Here is an 18657-nt window from a genome sequence, read left to right as displayed (position 1 = left end):
CGAGCCACAGCCGGGAGGAGCAGTTGAAGTGCACGGGCTGCAGATGCTTTTCAGGCCTCGGTGTCTACCGTTTTAAAAAAACACCCGGCCCGACCATGCACCAGTGACCTGCAATTTCCCCTTCTCAAACTGAAATATGGCCAAACTATCTTCAAGTTAACTAAGGGCTGGGGACGGAGGCGGGGGATGTTGGGGGGGGGGGGGGGGGGGGGGGGGAGGGAGGAAATCGCTCTGGGTTGAGATCTGTGTCAAGTTTCATCCCCTCCTGACATTTCTGGCTCCGCGCCAAAGTCCCGAAAATGGAAAACTGGGGAAGGGCGGGCGGTGTGGGGTGGAGAGGAGGGGGTGAGGGGAGCGGGCTGCAGCTCTCGGCGGAGAAGCAGTAGCGAGAGGCTCCGGCCAAGAGGGATGCATGAGCAAGCCCGCCTGAGCGGAGCGCGGCGGCATCTTCCGCCATCCGTATCGCCGCCGGCCGCTGCCATTGTTACCGGCGGTCGATGCGGGGACCAGAGCCTCCGCTCCGGCAAGAGATAAATAGCCCCTGACAGCGCCTCTTCGCACCCACAGCTCGGCAGATCGGACTCAGCGAACAGCCGCAGGTCTGTGTCGTTTTCGCGGGAGTCCCTTTAAATCTCCGCTTCCTCCCCACAACCTCTCCCGGGGGATGCTGCCGACCTTCCCCCCTCCTTTCCCTGCTCCGCACGTCCTTCCCTGCTTGCTCCCGCTGCTACGGCTCGGCACGACGTGGAGCCACCGGCCGGGCGCGGAGCCCCGCCGGGGGTGTATGGGGTGAGAAAAGTCTCTGCTGAAATACTTTCGGCAGGCTGCGCCTTTGCCAGAAGGGGTCTTAGCGCTGGGTCTTTTGTCTCGGGGCCTTCGTCTGCATCCCCCGGGGCGTCTGGCGGCTCTCCCGGGAAGAGCTTCCGCGGAAAGCGCGGGGGCGCCCCGGCCCCCCGCTATCAGCTCCCGGCCGCACTTCTGCAGGCTCCACCGCCTCGCGGTTCTCCTCTCCCGCCACAGAAACCGAAGGGCTGAGCCCTGCCCGCCGGATCCCTGTCCTACCCGCACCGCCCCTTCGAGTGGTGAGCGTGACAGTAGCCCGAGGGGGACCGGGGGAGGCCCTCGCCGGCCGTGGTGCTCCTCTCCACCGGCCGTCCCGGAGAGGGTGCTGGGGAGCAACACCGGTAACCGAAGCGCTACTTTCCAGCTGCTTCCCCCGCACCCGAGCCCGGCAGCCCCGGGAAGAACCGGGGGGGGGCATGTACTCTCCGGACCCCTTGGCACCTCTCCGGGTTGCCTTCCCCCGGGACACCGGGGAACGCCACGTCCCCCGCTGGCGCTTGCGAGCGGCACGGCGTGAAGCAAGCCAGCACTTCCTTTCTTCCAGCATCCCATTCCTCACCCCCGGCCCCGGCGGAGGCCGAGCCGGTATGTGTGCGCGTGCGACGGGGTTATCACCACCCCGAGTCATTTTCAGGCCGGCTACCGCAGGAATCTCTCACAGGTGGAGCCGGTACGGGCAGCAGGGACCGGGGAGACAAAGGCGGGAGCCCGGGATGAGTTCGAAGACCCGAGGCGTGGAGAAGTGCGGGCCCGGCCCGGCCCGGCTCGGCTCGGCTTGTCCCCCACCCCCGCCAGCGGTGGGGCTCGGCCAGGGCCTCGGGGTGCTGCCACCGCCTCGGGAAGCACGGGCTGGGCTTTCAGAGCGAGCTTTTCCATTTCCATTTAATGTACTTTTAGGCGATTGTTTTCCCTTTCCACTTGTCTCCTGCTAGCCTCATAAACTGCCTCATGATTTATTACCTAGGCTAAGTGCTTAATTTGTGAATATGAAACAGATTAAAAGGAGATCGGCGTATTTTAGCAGGCAGGCCAGAGCGAAGCCCGGCAGCTGTTTCCAGTTTGTAGGCATCTCCAACCTCGTGTTAAGCGGGCTAGCCTGCTAGTGATCAAGGGGGTATCCCCGGCTCTTTCCGCGAGGCCCACCGCCGCTGGCTCCCCGGGTGCACAGCTGGCGCGGAGACCGGCCACGGGACGGGAGCTTTGGGGTGGGCTTTTGGGGGTGGGCTTTTGGGGGTGGGGGCACAGGACACTGACGCCGTTCGTCGAAACGGCACGCGTGACGCTGGGATCCAGGACCCGCTGTGTCGGCTCTGCCGGCGTCGGGCCCTGCAGGCACGCAGAGGGTTAACGACGACTCTGCCCTCTCCTTCAAAGAACTCACTCGAGATAGAATAAATACGGTCGGGGCGGAGAGGGGGTGCCGCTCAGGCCACATGATGCAAAAAGTAAGACAAGCACACTCCGGAGAACAAAGGCTTCCTCCCCCCTTCCTCCCCCTCCCCCCAAAATCTTAATTCTGCAAGTAAACTTGAGCAGCTATAAACCAAAGAGGAACGGTGGAAGTTACAGCCAAAGGAAAATCAAAATACCTTTGATGCAGTCCAAACACGCACTTGGTATTTTCTGGAGACACCCCCCCCCCCGCCAGGCGGGACGGGGGCTGCCCCCACTACAGTGTTGACGTGCTCCTCCGGGGTTGTGCCTCGGGCCGATTTAGGTCTCTCCCAAAGTCCAGGGAGCACCCGCTGCCCGCGGCCAGAACCATCTCTCAGCCCTGGGAGAGTGCCCGCGCCTCGCCGTCGGGGCCGGGGTCAGGAGCAGGAGCAGCAGCAGCAGCGGGGCAAGGCTGTCCCAGGTGTCCCTCGGGGCCAGCTCGTCGGGAGGGAGGACCGTGGCAGACATCCCGGTGAGACATGGCTGGGTCCCCGAGCAGGTCGTGGGGCTGGGGGCGATGCCCGGCTCCACGGGAGCCCTATAGGAGCTGGCGTTTGGGTGACTTGCCCCCTCGATCCCGGGTCATGCAAGAGACACCTCTGCCCGCGACCACTGCTCCTGCCTGCCCTGCATTTGCAGAGCAGCCCAGGCACTTCTATGGCTGTCAATAGCACCCTGGAGTAATTCCCAGCCCCAGTGCCCCACAGAGCCTGCCTCCTCCCTCTTCACCCCCTTCCCCTGCCTCGCCTTGGCCTTGGAGGAGGTTTTAATGCATCTGGGACGGCAGAGGAAGCGAAGGGAGAAACCATCAAGCCAGCAGCCTGTGCAGCTGAGCTGACCATGAGGCCTGCTGAGTACAAAGCACAGCCAGAGAGGCAAAAATCTATAACCTGCCCTATACCTCTGCTCACCACATAAGAACTGGGAGCAAGAGCACTGTGTGACTCCCACTGGAGCACAGCAGACAGAGCTGGGTAGGAGGTAAATGACTCGTGTGCCCTCAGTGCACCTCATGCAATTGCTCCGCTGCTGCAGATGTGGCTGGCATGGGAGTTATAGGAGCAGGAGATGGGGACAGGCTCTGGGCAAAGCATGGGGACAAAGTATGGGGTGGCACATGTCTAGGCAGGCTGGGCCTCAGTCTGCTGGGGAGCAGGAGAGCAAAAGACCATGCACAGCATTTGGAAAGATGTGTGTGCGTGTGTGAAGATGTCAGAGCAACTCTTGTCTGGGGAAAGCAATATGCGCTGTTGCTGGGAAGCAGTGTGTAGATAGTGGTGGCTTGGGGACACCCTGTCCCATGTCAAGGAAGCACCTGAAGAGCGCAAGAATGAGACAACAGCAGATGTATCTGCAGCTTTCAGGTTGGCTTGAGACAAGGTCCTTCTTCCGTATTTGGGGCAAGGTTTGTGGCAAACCAATACTGAACCCCATTTCCCAGGGGCCTGACAGGCTTTGCATGTAGCTGCCTTGTGATGCGATAGGAGAGCTATTGCATAGGTATTACACACCACAGATGTTTCTAGCCCTGGGCCTTGTTCTTCACTGACTGAAGGCAGGACTAAAACTTTTGAGCAACCTGAGGAGCAGTAGGTAAAAATGGCCCCAGGGTCTCCTCACCTCCCTGTGGGTTCTGCACAGAGCTGTTCTCTCGCTAGGTACCTCCAGCATTTTAGCAAGCAGAGAGGCTTGTGTCATGATGGTAAGAAACCGTTTTCAAGCAATATACGTAAGCCAAAAAATCTTTCCAAATTGTTGACTTGGCCTTTGCAGTCACCTCTACCTCAGGCAGGGCCATGGCCACAACGTTAAACCTTACACTGCTGAAATTCACCATGCTAAAAAGTCACCTGGTCCCTCAAGCGCTCTTGTAAAGCACTCCAGGTCCCCATAGAAAATGCTTTGCGTGTGCTTAAAACTATGTGGATTTGCTTCTAACAGTGCATAATGCCAGTTTCAGCCTGATCCTGTCTGGCTTTCACTGAATTAACGCCTGGATGGATCTAAGTCCCAATATCTGAGTGGTTCAGATAGTTGTCCTGCTGCTGTCCCTCACTGCCCCAAAGGCATTTTAAAATCTCCTTGGAAGTGCTGTTATGTGGCCATGGCTAAGCCTCAAACAAAGCAGTAAACACAAGAATCACAGAATCGTTTGGTTTGGAAAGGACCTTAAAGATCACCCAGTTCCAACACCCCTGCCATGGGCAGGAACACCTTCCACTCAAAGCCCCATCCAGCCTGGTCTTGAACATTTACAGGGACTGGGCATCCGTAATGAATGAGCAAACCCCTGTGGCTTGCAGTGGTTGTATGGACACAGAAAGGTATGAATGCTGCTTCAGTTTCGAGCACAGATGCACCCCAGACTCCCCTCCTGACCCCAGTCCTTTCTTGCCAGTACTCACAGACTGCAGGCACCCCATCCCCAACAGCCTGCAGCCCTTCTTGCTGCAAGGCTTACACCTTCATCGTTCACCCAGTGACAGTCTGTCAAGTCGCAGCGTCTCTTTTTCATCACCTGCCTCCAGAATGCTCCCAAGCAGGGCAAAAATGTTTTCAGAAGTCCTGTCACCAAAACCCCTGAAAGACCACTACGTGACCACCTAAATGATGTCTTCATGTTCTTATGACCTCTAGGTATGCCACCTCTCTGGTCTCTGTTTAGATTTGTAAGCTTGTGGGACTTCGTCTTGCATCATCTGATGTACTGTGGCTCACCTAAACAAAATACAGTGGTGGGAAGTTTTGAACTCAGGTCAGGCTCAGGATGCATAGAGATAGGGGCTAAATTTCAGTTGTATTCTTTCCAGGTCCACAACTATTGTGTTATCTGACAGCAGCTTTAGCATGCTGGGCACTCTAGGCACAGAAGGCAGACCGTTCTGCTTGCCCATAAAACAGAAGCAAAACTGTAAAAACCTACAATAGCAGACGACCAGAAGAGTGATGCTGGTGGTACAGAGAGGCAGGCAAGTTCCTGGTTTCGCCGGCAGGCTCTTTTGCCTTTTGCTGTTGCTCTCCAAGGCCACAGCTCCCAAAGCCCGTGTCCTGCAGTTAGAACAGTGTGCGTTTGTATGCGTGTGTTCATGTGAATGTAATTTTGTTTCTACATAATGTGGATTACCTTTCTTTGAGCAGCAAATCCGTTCAGGGCTTTGGATAAAAAGGGAAATCCTGCAGCCATTCCTTCTCTGGGAAAGGACATGTCTTCCGTTTTTCTCTGCTTTTTGTGGTCCCCAAACACTTTTTCCTAGCTCGGCATCTGATCTCACCTTGAAAGCCTGCCTGCTCTCAGAGTGAAGCACTCTCACATGGGGAACGCGGGGAAAACACGAGGATTAAGGCACAGCAGGTGAGGTGCTGCTCAAATAAATGGGAGGAGAAGGGAACCAGGGCATAGAGCATAGAAGTAACCCCCAGTGGCATTGCATTGGGTGGTGCTAATGGAGGGCTTGTACCCCCCCACTACCAGCCCCCTAGGAAGCCTCCCCCAGCAAGGAGATTGGGTGTGCCATAGATGTGGGACACCTAATGGGCTTCCTTCTTCTGAAGCCCGGTAGGACTGCTTGGCTTTACCAACTGTGGAGGCAATCTTGTAGGGAAAGCTCCATTGATTTAAATGCAAAATTACCTTCCCGCAGTTCTAATTTCCCAGGCGAGGGCCATGCAGGCTCTGAAAACACGAAAGTTGATGTATTGGTTCAATTAATTTTTAAAATAAGTTTGAATGCCATTTGTTTCACATCTGATAGGAAAGCGCTGTAGATTTTTGCAAAGACAGAGGTGAGCGCAGATAAGGTATTTTGTATAGCCTTGAAGGCTTAAACGAGGCATTCATTTAGTACTAGGCCTCTGTGCAGGGATAAGACACGTGGTGAAAGAAAAAGACCTGAACATCTGTATTTGCTAAGTGGCACTGGCAGCAGTCAGCCAGCTCACAGAGAAGAGCAGACATGCGGGTGTGAGGCCCAGTGGAGGATGTTGTGTCCCTGGTGCTTTTTAAAAGGAAATGCTAGTGGGGGAACCCTTTCTGGTGGCCTTGGCTCCTGTGACCCCCCTCTGATGTATGATATTTAAACAAGGAAATGTCAATATTGGTTTTCCACGTACAGCCTCGTTCTGCTCTCCATGAAAACTAATGACAAACCCCTTGGAGGGTTAGAGCAGACCCCAAACCAGTCACTCAGACCCAAATACTGTTGGCTGCAGCAGCCTGGAAGGAAGAGCGAGCGGGCTGTCATGAGTGGTTGGGTGGTATGCGCTTGCAAGTAAATTAGAAAGAAGCGCTCCCACCCTGTGGCTCACAGAGCCTCAAAACTGCAGGTCTGATGGTTTGATTATTGCTTTTTTAAATTATAAATTGCATTTTGGTACAGTGAGGATAATGGGCTGCGTACTAAAGTGCAACTGAAGGGTGTGTTATAACAAAGGTGACTGTGCTGGCTTTTTCATGGTTGAGGCTGAGAATTTGATTTAAACCTGATGGCTGGCTGGCAATGGTTTTGGAAAGGAGAGATGGCAGTTGTATGAGGTGTCTAAACTGGGGCATCAGATGTGTCTTCTGATACGTCCTCTGAGGTAGGAAAGTGTAAGTCATAGTAAGAGAGGGCAAGTGTGTTTCATAGTAAAACGAGGGCTCGTGGAAAGTATAAAGGGAGGGCTGCTACTAGTAGGACATGAAGGCTGTGACATGTCATGGGAAAAATCATTTTTGTGGATAATTTAAACTTAAAGGGGCAGTTGTGGTGCAACTGCATGGCACAGAATGTGAGGTGGAGCATATGCACAAAAGCAACTTAACCATTAATCCTATTCTGCCCTTGTCTTAGTTCATGCAGGCTGGGCCTGAGTTTTGCAGTAGCAGCTTCAAGGTCCTCTAAGATCACATGAGCCTCATCAGAGTTCACTCCAGGGTAAAAAGCATAACTACACAGGCTTTATGCTGCTGGCACCTTGTTCCTGTAGGCAGTAGCAGAGTAAGTGGTATACGAGTCCCTTAAGCAGATCTGTGCAGATGAAGAAACACTCCTATATGGGGACCAGCTTTCCTGGGCAGGTTATAGCTCCTTTCCCACTAGAAGGTGCCTATGGTGCAGGCCCACTATTCTCACCCAGTTTCCAGCATGTGCCACAACCTCTGTTAGGGCAGATGCGGGAACAGCCTGGAGAACTGATTTACAAGATGCCATAGGCCAGTCTGCTTCTGGTGGGGAAAGCACCTTTGGTCTCATGCATGACCACAATATCGTGAATCTCCAACTGAGACTATGGAAGACCTATCATGTGGGAGGAAAATAGTGTTGCTCAGGTATGAGTCCTAGGAAGCACAGGGTTCGTGTATGAGGCTGAGGCTCAGCCACTTCCAAGACTGTCCTGTACGATTTTCTGCTTTTGGGGATACAAATGGAAAGATCTTTGGGGCACAGGTTCTTTCACATTACACAAGGCCCAGCACAACACAGTCCTAGCTACAGCTCAGGCTTTTAGAAGGCACTCTCAAATAATCCAGGGCATCTAGGCTACAACTCAGGCCATTTCTCATGCAGTCCAGGCTTGCAGCACCAAGCGTGACTGCTCTCACTGCATGCAGTGTTTCCCGATGTAGCATGAATAGATGAGAGATTTGGAAGTTACAGGAGCAATAAATGCTTCTGTAATACATGGACCTTCCATGTCCATTCCATACTGCCATTGCTCAGCAAGGCTATTTTCAGAAGCTGGGATAGACTGAAAAACGTATGGGCATCACCAGGATGGGCAGAGGAAGGGCAGCTTCTATTTAATCTCTTATCTAGTGGGAGAGCTTTACCCTGCTTTCTTTTGGAGCATTCATGTGAAGGTGAATGGGGAATGGGCTCGGGTGTGAAAGGGACTGTTTGCCATGGTTGAAGAAGCTCTTGTGGAAGCTGTCTGTAAAGTATCTGTGGAAGTACTGTCTCAAAACTGAGCCACGCCACAGCCAGTGAAAAGACTGAACAGTGAAGGTCTTGCTGGAACTTAACTGGGGCTTCAGCACTGCAAGAGAGGGAGGAGAGGGAACGGTGTAGTGGAGCTCTGTGCTCATCTCAGTGAACAGCCAGGGCTAGTGCCATTGTGAGTATATGTAGCAGGTGCTTCTTACAGCAAAAGCAGAAACATGAAGCCCTACTGAAGGCTAGTGCTGATGGACACTGAAAAAGCCCCAGCTAGAAAAATGAAGCTAGCTTTGCAGTCTGGTCAAGTGATGCTCCGCACTGTGAATTTGATGGACACTAGTCTGCATGAAGACAGGTGACTTTTTAAATGGGGTTTTAATACAGTATTGCTAAAGCTAGCTATAATCTGCATAAGGTTTTAAACAAGCTTAATGATGCCATTAATGCTTTTGACATGAATGGAGACCATTGCCAGAATATTGTGTTCGGCTCTGTTGTGGTGGTTGCATGTTAAAATTGCACTGGCAAATTAGTATGGGATCAGAAAAGAGCTACAAGAGTGATTCAAGCTCTGGGAATCGCATCTTATTGCAAAAGACGAAAGAAATCCCATCTATTAATTTATCCAAGGCTATGACTCGGTTTGATCATAGTCTTTAAGTGCCCTAAGTGTCTCTATGGGGAGATTTCTGATAGTAGAGATCTCTTTAATGTGGCAGACAAAGGCATAATGAGATCCTATGTTGGAAATGAAGCTATATGAATTCTGAGCAGAAATAGGTGATTTTTTTTTTTTAAACCAGAGGGAACACAACCACTGGAAACAACTGAGGCAAGCAGTGGGTTTGCTGTTACTTAAAAGTCTTCAGAGCAAGTCTGGATGCCAGGTTAAAAGCTCAGCCAGAATTTATGATGTCTGGCTGAAACTCACTGGCCCATGATATGTAGCAGGTCAGACCAGCTGATCATAAAGGTCTCTTGGTTTAAAAAAACCTGTGAATTAGGTATTTCAAGTCCCCTGAGCCCCAATATTACTGAAGGTCTCGAAGGAATGCATTACAAGCTGTCATTAACTGTAAGCAAGCAGGAGGATTGCTTTTTTTATTAAAATTTCCAAGCCCTCGTAAAGCACCAGTTTAGCAGCTCTCAACAAACATGACAACATTTTAAAACCAGCTAATTCTCCTGTTTGCTCAGCTTTGGTTTTGCAGTGGCACAATTTCATCAATGCTGCACCTACCCATGCTTCTGTAGGGAAAATTGTGAATTACAGCCAAATTACAAAAAAAACCTACATAGGGCAGCCCCCTCACTTTGTGCCCTCCTTCGCACTTATTCCTTCATCTCACAGATACATCGCAGGCTTTCTCTCTGCACTGTGCATGAGCACAGCAGGGAAGAAGTCCCTGTTTTCTAGTACAGTTCCCTCGGATTCCCCTCGGGAGTCCATTGTCAGGGAGCTCCTGGCTTGGCCGAATGAACGGCAAGGAAGGCGAAAAAGGTATTGAGACACCTGGTATTCCTGAAATTATGCAAGCTATTCTTTCATAAAATGGCGTCCAGCGAACGGTCAGGATGTTTGTCTTACACGGGAGGAATAGTTTGCAAGACAGGACAAACTTTAGTACCTCTTCGAAGGAAAAAATTCCCAGCCGCGGCTCTCGGGAGCCTTGAAAATCATATCCACGGTTGCGTGGACATACTAAACCTGCGCTACATTCAGTGCCTCGTTATCAAAACTGAAACGAGGTGGGAAGGAGCGCAGCCAAAGATGGAGTTTAAAGTTTCCCGGGGACTGCGCTCACGTCGGCGGGAGTCCTCTCCCCCTGTCCCATCCCTTCTCCGTTTCTCGAGCCCGCAGCGTGTGATGGGCAGGCAGGGGGTGAATCAGAGGGACGAGGCCCCGGGGCTAGGCTCGCTGGTCGCCGGGGCGCCGCTGCCTCCCAGGGAGCAGGCGTGCGGGCCGGCGGGGAGCCAGACAGCGGGGGAGAAGGTGAACCCGGAGCCGATCGGGGCACAAACCCATTAGTTGGGTTGCACATAACTTGGGAAGACACTTGGCTTCGCCATGACAACCGGCGGCCCGGACGGCTCCCACGTCCCACCGCCTCCCCCTGGGAGCCCCTTTCTGCCCCCTTTCTCGGCGTTTGGGGAATGCGGGGGTAGAGGGATAAGCCCGGTGCGGGTAACAAAAGGGGATGAAAGGAGCTCCGTCGTTCACTTTACACGTCCAAGAAGCATTTTCATGCTCCGTAATGAGAAGGGATCATTCCGAGGAAGTTCAGATCAAAGGGGAGAGCATCCCAGACATTTGCATAATTGCCGGATTTCGGAGCACGGGCGGCCGATCGGCTGCTGCCCAACCTGGGCACCGCACCGGGGGCTGCTCCTTGCACCGCCCGGGGGCCCCGGCGAGAGGGAGAGGCTGCAGACCGTGCCCCCTCGGGGAGACAGCGAGACGAACCCCGTGAGCGGGGATACGGAGGCCAGGGGTGCGGGCCGAGCGGGGTGCTGGGGCACGGCTCCGATGCCCGACGGCAGCGAGCTCTTAAGGGCGAGAACCCCCCAGTGTGCCTAAGCGGTGTCCGGGTCGTCAGGGGCCCCCCTCCTGTCCCCCGCCGGTTTTTGAAATGTGAAGGTGGTGCCGGTGGGGATTGGCTCCCTGTTCCCAACCGGCGACATCTGTGCCGCGGAGCCAGCACGTCGCCTCCTCGGGCGGCTGGCGGGTGGCTGCCGGCTCGCCGGCTCGCATCGCCACCAGCGAGCGGGGATAAAGGGATTAACCGGCACGCTCGCTCCGCCGGCGGGAAAGGGGGGAGAAGGGGGGGGGCACTTCACCAGCTCAATCCTCCTGCTCCCCCCCCCGCGTCGCCTCTCCCTGTGCCCGAACCCTCGGCTGGCCCCAGCAGCGGGAGGCACCGGGCGCGCCCGCGATGCTTTATTGTTCCTGTAACCAGCCGGGGCTGCCGCAGGCGACCGTGGTGCTCGGGGCGAAGAGGTTTTTTGCTGCTACAGGGGAGGGGATTCCCCTGGACACTGCCATTTTAAAGCGGTAAACCTGGCGTTTCGCCACGGGTGCTCCACCCCCACCCCCCCTTCTGTGGAACCCACTGCACGCCCTCCGTGGTTCACGGAGATGCTGAGCTCCCTCCTGCCCCTAAATCGACGCAGCCCGCAGCTGCCCTCCACCTGCGGCTCGGAGGCGAAACCCCTGCCTGCCGCTGGGACGAGGCACCGCTTTCTGTCCCGGGGATGCGGCCAGCCCTCGCCCCTGCTCCCACTGTACCGCAGCCGCCTACTGCCCCGTCCCCTAGCCGGAAAGCCGACAGCCTTTACCCCGTCCCCGAGTCACGGTTCAGCCCGTCCTCGCTCAAGCCGCAAACCGGGATGCAGCCGACCCCAGGCCGGGGTGCAGCCTCCCCGGGGAAGCCGCGGCTTCTCCTCTCCAGGCGGGCCCCCGAGAGGGCTGGCAGGGTGCAAAGGAGGTGAGGCTGGGCTCGGTGACGGCTGGCGGATGGCGTGTTAGTATGGAAAGCGACGGGGGAAGGCGAACGGGAGCACGGATGGCACCGTACGAGCTCGCCACGTGACCAGAATGTGTTTATCTCGCCCGGCGAAGCCTGCGGAGGCCAGCAGTGCTTCCGCGGCGCCCGCGCAACTCCCGCGGACGGGGCTGGGCCCTGCGAGAGAGCGGAGACCGCATCTGCTTTCGCTGTCGCTTCGGCTCATCATTTGCCTTATCATTCATCAACCTCTCCCGGTTACCTCCCCATTTGCCCCCAGCCGCCTCCCCCAGGGTCAGTCGGGAAAAGGCTGGGAATCCATCTGAGACGTGGGAATAAGGGTGGGATTGAGATGTGGCTGGGGCGGCGGGGGTGTTGGTGGTGAATAAAAGCAGCTGCATGCAGAACAAAGGTGCTGGAGGGTGGCTTTTGGTGGTGGAGCAGAACCTCGTAAATGGGAGATTTCCGTTCACAAGACTCCGCTTGCAGTTTGTCCTGCCCTTGAACTATCTGCATCGCAACGAGCAAGTAAATCACCCGGAGCCTGGCTGGGGGAGGGTGTGCACAACGCTTCCCTCGGTTGCTAAGCGCAGAAAAGTGGGAGATTTCAGCTTCGCAGCGCAGCCCCGCTCCAATATTTACTTTGGGAGCCCAGCGAAACGCGCTCCGTGTTTATCCCGGAGTGCCGGAGCAAGCTGGCTTTTGCGTGGAGTGAGCGGAGGAGCTGCCGTGGCGCGGAATATCAAAGCCAGACTTCCTTGGCAGGGCTCCCAGGCTGGGCTTTACTGGCACCCGTGGGATTCCGCGGGGCAAGGCGAGCGCGGGCCGGGCGGCGGCTCCCGCTCTTGGCTCCCCTGGGCACGGCACAGGAGAGGGGGGGGGGGGAGCCCGCAGCATTTCGCGGCAGCGACGTTTCTGCCGTGTGCTCCGGGTTGAGGCGCAGCGGCTGGGCTTGCCCGCGGGCTCGGCGCTTCGCACCATCAGCTGCGGGCAGCCGGACAGTAATCTCATTAGTGCCGTCGCGTTTGGGGAGAAAAGCGCCCGTCGTCCCCGCCCGGCCTCTGGAAAGCAAAGGTCTGCAAGGCCCCGCGGCCGTCCCGTTAATGTTCAACCGGGAGCGAGGCAACCGTGCTTCTCCTCCCGGCTCCTCGTCGGGGGGCGCCGACCCCTGTCCGCCGGTGCCGGCCAAGGCTGCGTGGAGGCCAGTCCAAGCGCAACGCACCTCTCCGTTTTACCCCGCCAGAGTCTTCTTGGAAGATGCTAAACGTGTGCATGTTGTGGATAATGCTCATTCTCGATATTTAGGCGAAAGCCCAGCTGCGAAATGCCCCGCAGCTGTAGCCAGTGCTAGAATGCCTTGGAACCAGAAAATGCTCGAACAAGTGGACAATTTGCTAGGCTTAGTCACTCCGTATGCCAATGTCATGAGGACACGTCTAGGAAAGTCCCACATGCCCACTCCGTAGCGAGGCTGGGTAATTCTACATCCATCCCTGGCCAGGGCAGGGCAAGGGGCTGCGACACGGCACTCGCAGACTGCCTGGGGTCAGATGGCGATGATAGCGAGTGCCCACGAGAACGGCCCCGGGAGTCATTGATAAAGGTGTCCGGTTTCCCTGCTCGCTCCCGAAAGCAAAACCGACAGGTTCAGCAAGATCACGTAATCGTGGCGTCTGCCTAGAAAAGTTAATTGCATTACTACCCACGGACGGAAAATACCTGTCCTCCCGCAATGCAAAAACGGATTCGGCCATCCTGACCTCCCAGCCAAGAGTCGGAGCGGCATTCAGCTGCCCGGCAGGTCAGCACCACAACCCCCAAAACAAACGGGATCGGGCAAATTCCCCAGCAGCCCCTCACAAACTCGCTGCTAGCTGGCAGAAGTCTGACTAGGAGCCTGCGGTTAGGCTCTGAGGCCTTCATGCATCCCTGGTGAGCAGCGCCCCATCGCTAAGTGCAATTGACAGCGGCGCTGAATAATTTTCAGGCTTACAAAAAGTTGGAGCGATCTGGTGACGAACGCGGGGAGCAAGGTGGAAGGAGGCCTCCAGCCTCGGACAGGGGCTGCGGCCGGTCCCGCACGCCCGCTCAGGGAGCCGAGACCATCTTAATGTGCACAGTACCGTAAAGCGCTAAAGTGAACTGCCCCGATGGGGTTACCTCCCGCTACGGCTCTCCCCCGAACCGTCCCCCCGTAACCCTCCCCAGTTAGGGGCCGTCGTGGCGTGATCGGGTCGGCGGCGCGGGCAGGCATCTCACGGAACCTCCTTTCCCGGAGCCTCCTTCCTGCCCCCACGATAGGCACACAGCGCGGTCAGGCTCGTTTTCCTGCCTCGGGGGAGAGAGAGGAAATGGAAGGGGGGGGGGGGGGGGGAGAGGGAGGGAAGTGGTGGGGTAACCCCTTCCCCGCTTTTCCTCGTATTCCTCAACTGCCATTACCCGCTGAAGTTCACAAAAGAGCAAGACATAAGAGATCTAGGTTTCCGAGAGGCGAAAATAGCGAGGTAAACAAATCGCCGCAACCGAGGGACCCACTGATGCGCTGGGAAGCTAGTATCCGGCCGGGAAAAAGGGGGGGAAGGAAGGGAGAAAAGGGCTTTAGAAACTGGAAGGCAAAAGCTGTTGGGGAGGAAGTGTAAACCGAGAGGGAGGCTGGGGGAGGGGAGCGCGCGCCATCTTTTCATGTCACAGCGCTGGGCTCGGCCACAGCCTCACGGTTTCTTTTGAACAGCGGAAAACGTGCGATTAGCAGCAGACGGGCGGAGACGACCAGTCCTGCGCACACACGCAGCCCGCTGTCTCCGCGCCGCGTAATCCCAGCGCTCAGCCCTGCTGCACTCTCCCATTAAAATCCCGGAGATTTCCTCCATCGCTCTGAGGAAAACAACGCCTGCCACCGCGTGAACCGGGGCAGCACCGCCCGCCCCGCGCCGCCCATTCGCGGGCTCCGCCGACTTCCCGGCCAAGCCCGGCCAGACCCTGAGGGCTGCCCGGTCCTCGCCGCCCGGCCCCTCCCTCCCCGCGGAGGGCTGGTGCTCACCCCCTACTCCCGGGGGCCACCCCTTCGGGGCCGCACGGCCGGAAAGCGGGGAGCCTGCCTGCAGCATTCCCCCCTCCTGTCTCGTCCCCGGAGGCTTCAGCTCGCTGCTCCCACTACCCCCGCACCCTCCCTCCTTGCATCCCGAGGGTGGCGTGCGCCGCGCCGGAGCTCCCCGCGCTGGGGTGGGGAGCAGCGCCGGGATTCCCCCCCCCCCGACCAGCCGGTCCCGCAAAGGAGCCGGGCCCTGCCGCCGCCCAGAGCCCCATGAAGGGTGCTTTATTCCGCAGCGCTCAGACCCCTCATTGTGTTTGGCAGAATCACCTGCCTCCTCCGGAGCCGATTAATTTAATACGATACAGAGCGCGCTCCGTCCCGACCCCTCCTCGGCGGGGAGATCTCCGCCGGCCGCTGCGCTCTTCCCGCAGCCGCGACGCGGAGGAGGGGCACGGTGGGGCGCGGCACGGCACGGAGTGGCACAGCACGGAGCGGCACAGTACGGCGAGGAAGGCTGGCATCCTCCGAGCACCGGGTTTCTCGGCAGCGCCCGGAGACGCCTTCCCCGCCCGGTAGCGGCAGGGGCAGCAGCTCCGGTCGGAGTCGCACAAGCAGCCGCCGCCGCACAGACCTGTTCGGTGCCCGGGGGGAGCTGCGAGGCGGGCGGGGGCCGAGCCGTGCCTGGCGCGGGGATTTGCTGGGTCGTTGGCTGCGCCTGGGGAAAGGCAGGCGGGGGGGGGGAGTTGGCTGCGCCTGGCGATGGAGGATTTGAGAGGGAAGGGGAGGGGGTGCCTGGGCTCAGTGGAGGGGGGTGGCTGCTACGGCTGCTGGGGACGGCGGCTGTTATTTTTAGGGGGCAGCGGTGGTGGGAACGGGGGGGCGGTGTGGAAGGGGGGCCGCCGGCTGCTCCCGCCAAGGGGGCATGAGGTGAGGGCGGTGGGAGAAGCGTCTCCTGTTTCTAATAAAGGAAACTTTTATTGAACGATAAATGCAGGGGAACGAAAGCCGTGTGGGTGCGCCTGGGGGGGGGGATTGATTTGGCGAAGGGGGGCAGGCTGCTCATGGCGGCGTGGGGTGTTCGGGGCGGGGGGGGCGGCACTGGGCTGCCCCGGTCCAAGGGTTGGTCTCAGGGAGGAGGCGAGAGCTGCCCCGGTTCGATGGGAGGCTGGAGACGGGGAGAGCAGGATGCTCGCAGTGGGGGGTCTGAGGGAAGGGGGGGCGTAGGCCGTGGGGTGGTGCCGCCTGCCCCTCTCGGGCAAGGGGGGGGGGGGCTGAGGGGGAGGTGTCGGCTGCGCCTTGCCAGTTGGGATTTGATAGGGGCGGTAGGAGACACGTCTCCTGTTTCTAATAAAGGAATCGGCTTTTATTGAAGGATAAATGCAGAGAACCAAAGTCGTGTGGGCTGCAGCCGCCGAGCTTCGTTAGCTGCTGCTGTGAAGATAAAACGCTTCACAATAACCCGAGCGCGAAGGCCGCCGAGTATGGGGACTCACAGTCCCCGCCGGCCCCGGTCCTGATCTCCAGCTCTCGCCTCTGCCGTGCCCCACTCCCTCGGCTCCGGCCCCGTGGCGGAAGGTGCCTGGGGAGCCTCCGACCGTGCTAACGGCTCGGGTTTGGGATTTTGCCAAGTTTCTCTGATTAAGGGGAACTCGGGATGAGTAATCGCGCCAGGCTGGGGTTTGGGAGGGTTTTTCGCACGTTCGCTCTTTTTCCCCTTACCAGCTGCTGACCCACTCCTAGAATACGGCACCGACGGGTTTCTGAGAAGGGCGGCGGGAGGAGACGGGCGTCTCGCGAATCTAGGAAGTCCCCCGCACCGTCTCGGCTCTCGGCCGTCACCCCGTCTTTGCTCACGCCCAGGGCACGTCGAGGCTGCGTGAGGTCCCCCTTGTCCGGGGCTCCCATGAGGGACTCGATGTGGCTTTGCAGCGGGACGAGGCCCCCCCCCGTACACCCATAACACACTCCTCTGTTTCGCGTGGAGGCCCATGGGGAGGTTTCCCAGGGCAGTGAGGACAGGACATGGCTGCACCTGGCCCTCGAGCTCAGGAAGCCTTTTCCCCTCGGCACCTCGCCTTATGAGGTGGCGACGGCTTTAAGGATGGGAGATCGAAACTCTGAGCCTCGGGAGGAAGCTCTGGGGGACGGGGAAGCAGCCCCGGCCTTGGCGGCAGCAGACGTCAGCGCCCCAAGCCCCGCTGCACGGGGAGAAACGGCGCGCGCATCCTGTCCACGGGGCCGGGGAGGGAGCAGAGGGACCTTCCCTGCCAGGTGCCGCGGAGGGCTGGGCCTCCGAAGTGTGTACCACGGCCTATGCCCTAAAAGGGCCTCCGCCTGTGCCTGCCGGACGGCGGGGCAGAGTAGGAAGCGGCCGGGGGCAGGTCGGGGAAGTTCTGGGGGACGGACAGAAGGGATTCGCCCCCGAGCGCCGCCGCCGGAGGAGGATGCTGCAGCTTGGCTGGGGGCAAGCCTTGAGCATCGCTCTGTGCAGTCGGGAGCGTGGTTTCTGTGCAGCAAAACGACCTGGAAAAGGCAGCCCGGCTCTTGTTCTATCTCAGCCGCCAGTGCGTGTTGCTGGCGTGGGGCTCTGCCCAGCTTGGCTCCCTGTCCGCTTTACCGGCAGCGAGGGGCCTTTAAGGACGACCGCGGCCCCTGCCTGTGACGGGGGCGGCGGGCGGGCACGGCCGGGGAGCGCTGCTAATCTCGGTGCCCGGCAGGTTTCGGTCCTCTACCTGCGTGGTTTCCGAAAGGCGCGCTAGGAAGCGGCTGCTGCCGGGATTTGGGTACCGCGGCAGGGGGGCCAGCATAGCGCGGTGAAGGGGTTTTAAATGGCGTTTCTGAGCAGAAACTTTTTGAAGCTGCTTTCGAAATGAGCATTTTCTGCGATGAGGTGGCCGATCAATCGCTGGGGGAAGGTTGTAAGCAGACGTTTTGCCCCAGCTTACTGTTATCTTTCACACTTGCAGGGCGAAAAAGTGGCTTTTTATACCCACCCCCCTCTCGCCTTAATTGCTAAAAACTGCGAAGTGTTCACAGGACAATCTCCCCGCGTCTGCTATGCGGGGGGGGGGGGGGGGGGGAGGGGGGGAGGATACGATTTGAAAGGGGCTTTTCTCTGGAAAAGTACACACGTGTACACACCGAGAGCCTGTCCCTGCCCCCGCTCTGCTGCGGCTTTGATGTTGTTCTCTTTTCATATGGATGCACCCCGGCGAGCCACCCGCCGCTGCCAGGCTCCCAGCCGGGGCGCGCATCCCGCTCTGCACGCCGGCGAGCCCGGGGGCCGCGCCGCGGGGCGCGGAGGGCGGCGGAGGCCTCCGCTGTCACCTCTGGGGCGGAGTGTTTATGAACCCGAGTGAGGAATTGGTATTCAGCTCCGAGCCACGGCATCGTCTCCTCGCTCTCCCCACCCCCTCCGAAACAAAACACAACCAGAAGGAGGACGGAGGTGATTCATCGACTGTATCCAATTATTAACATACAAGCTGTAGTCTGCAAACACACCTTCAAACCATGGCGGTTCCCCCGGCCGCCGTATTCTATTTAAACACGGGAGGGTGGAGGCTGCGGTGCCTCCGCGGAGCGCCGCTCGCTGCCGCTGATCCCGGGCCGGAAAAAAACGGGGCCGGGGAGCAGACCGCGACCCCCGGGGCTGAGGGACCTCAGCGAGAAAAAAGTCGGGGGCAGCCCCCTGCTCCTGAGCATCGCCTTCAAAAGGCGAAGGCTCAGCCTCTTACTGCTCTCCGGCCGGGGCCAGGGTTTTGTTTGGCTTCGGCTCCTGCACCCTCCCCGCCGACCCCCCCCTGCGCCGCCCGCTGCCCCCCGCCGGGCTGGGGGGAGGCGAGGAGGAGAGCAACAACCTCGCCGGCGCTATTTTTACCTTTCCAGACGTGCGGCGCACGCCCCCTCCCCTGCAGGGCCTTGCCTG

At 58.2% G+C, this 18657-nt stretch overlaps 1 protein-coding gene across 1 annotated transcript in view; it reads left to right on the top strand.

Moving 5' to 3' along the window:
• Positions 1–233: 233 nt before the first annotated feature.
• Positions 234–18657, top strand: part of BCOR (BCL6 corepressor) — an 80427-nt gene continuing 62003 nt past the window's right edge. The window contains exon 1 of the mRNA XM_061453388.1: positions 234–599. The gene's annotated coding sequence lies outside the window, so the exon portion shown is untranslated. The remainder of the gene's footprint in view (positions 600–18657) is intronic.

Source organism: Pezoporus flaviventris, unplaced genomic scaffold, assembly GCF_033815535.1.
Source record: "Pezoporus flaviventris isolate CSIRO_AGI_PZ_B2104156 unplaced genomic scaffold, CSIRO_AGI_Pfla_v1 ptg000015l, whole genome shotgun sequence".
In the NCBI taxonomy this organism is placed as follows: Eukaryota; Metazoa; Chordata; class Aves; order Psittaciformes; family Psittacidae; genus Pezoporus; species Pezoporus flaviventris.
This window is presented reverse-complemented; position numbering and strand designations above follow the sequence as displayed.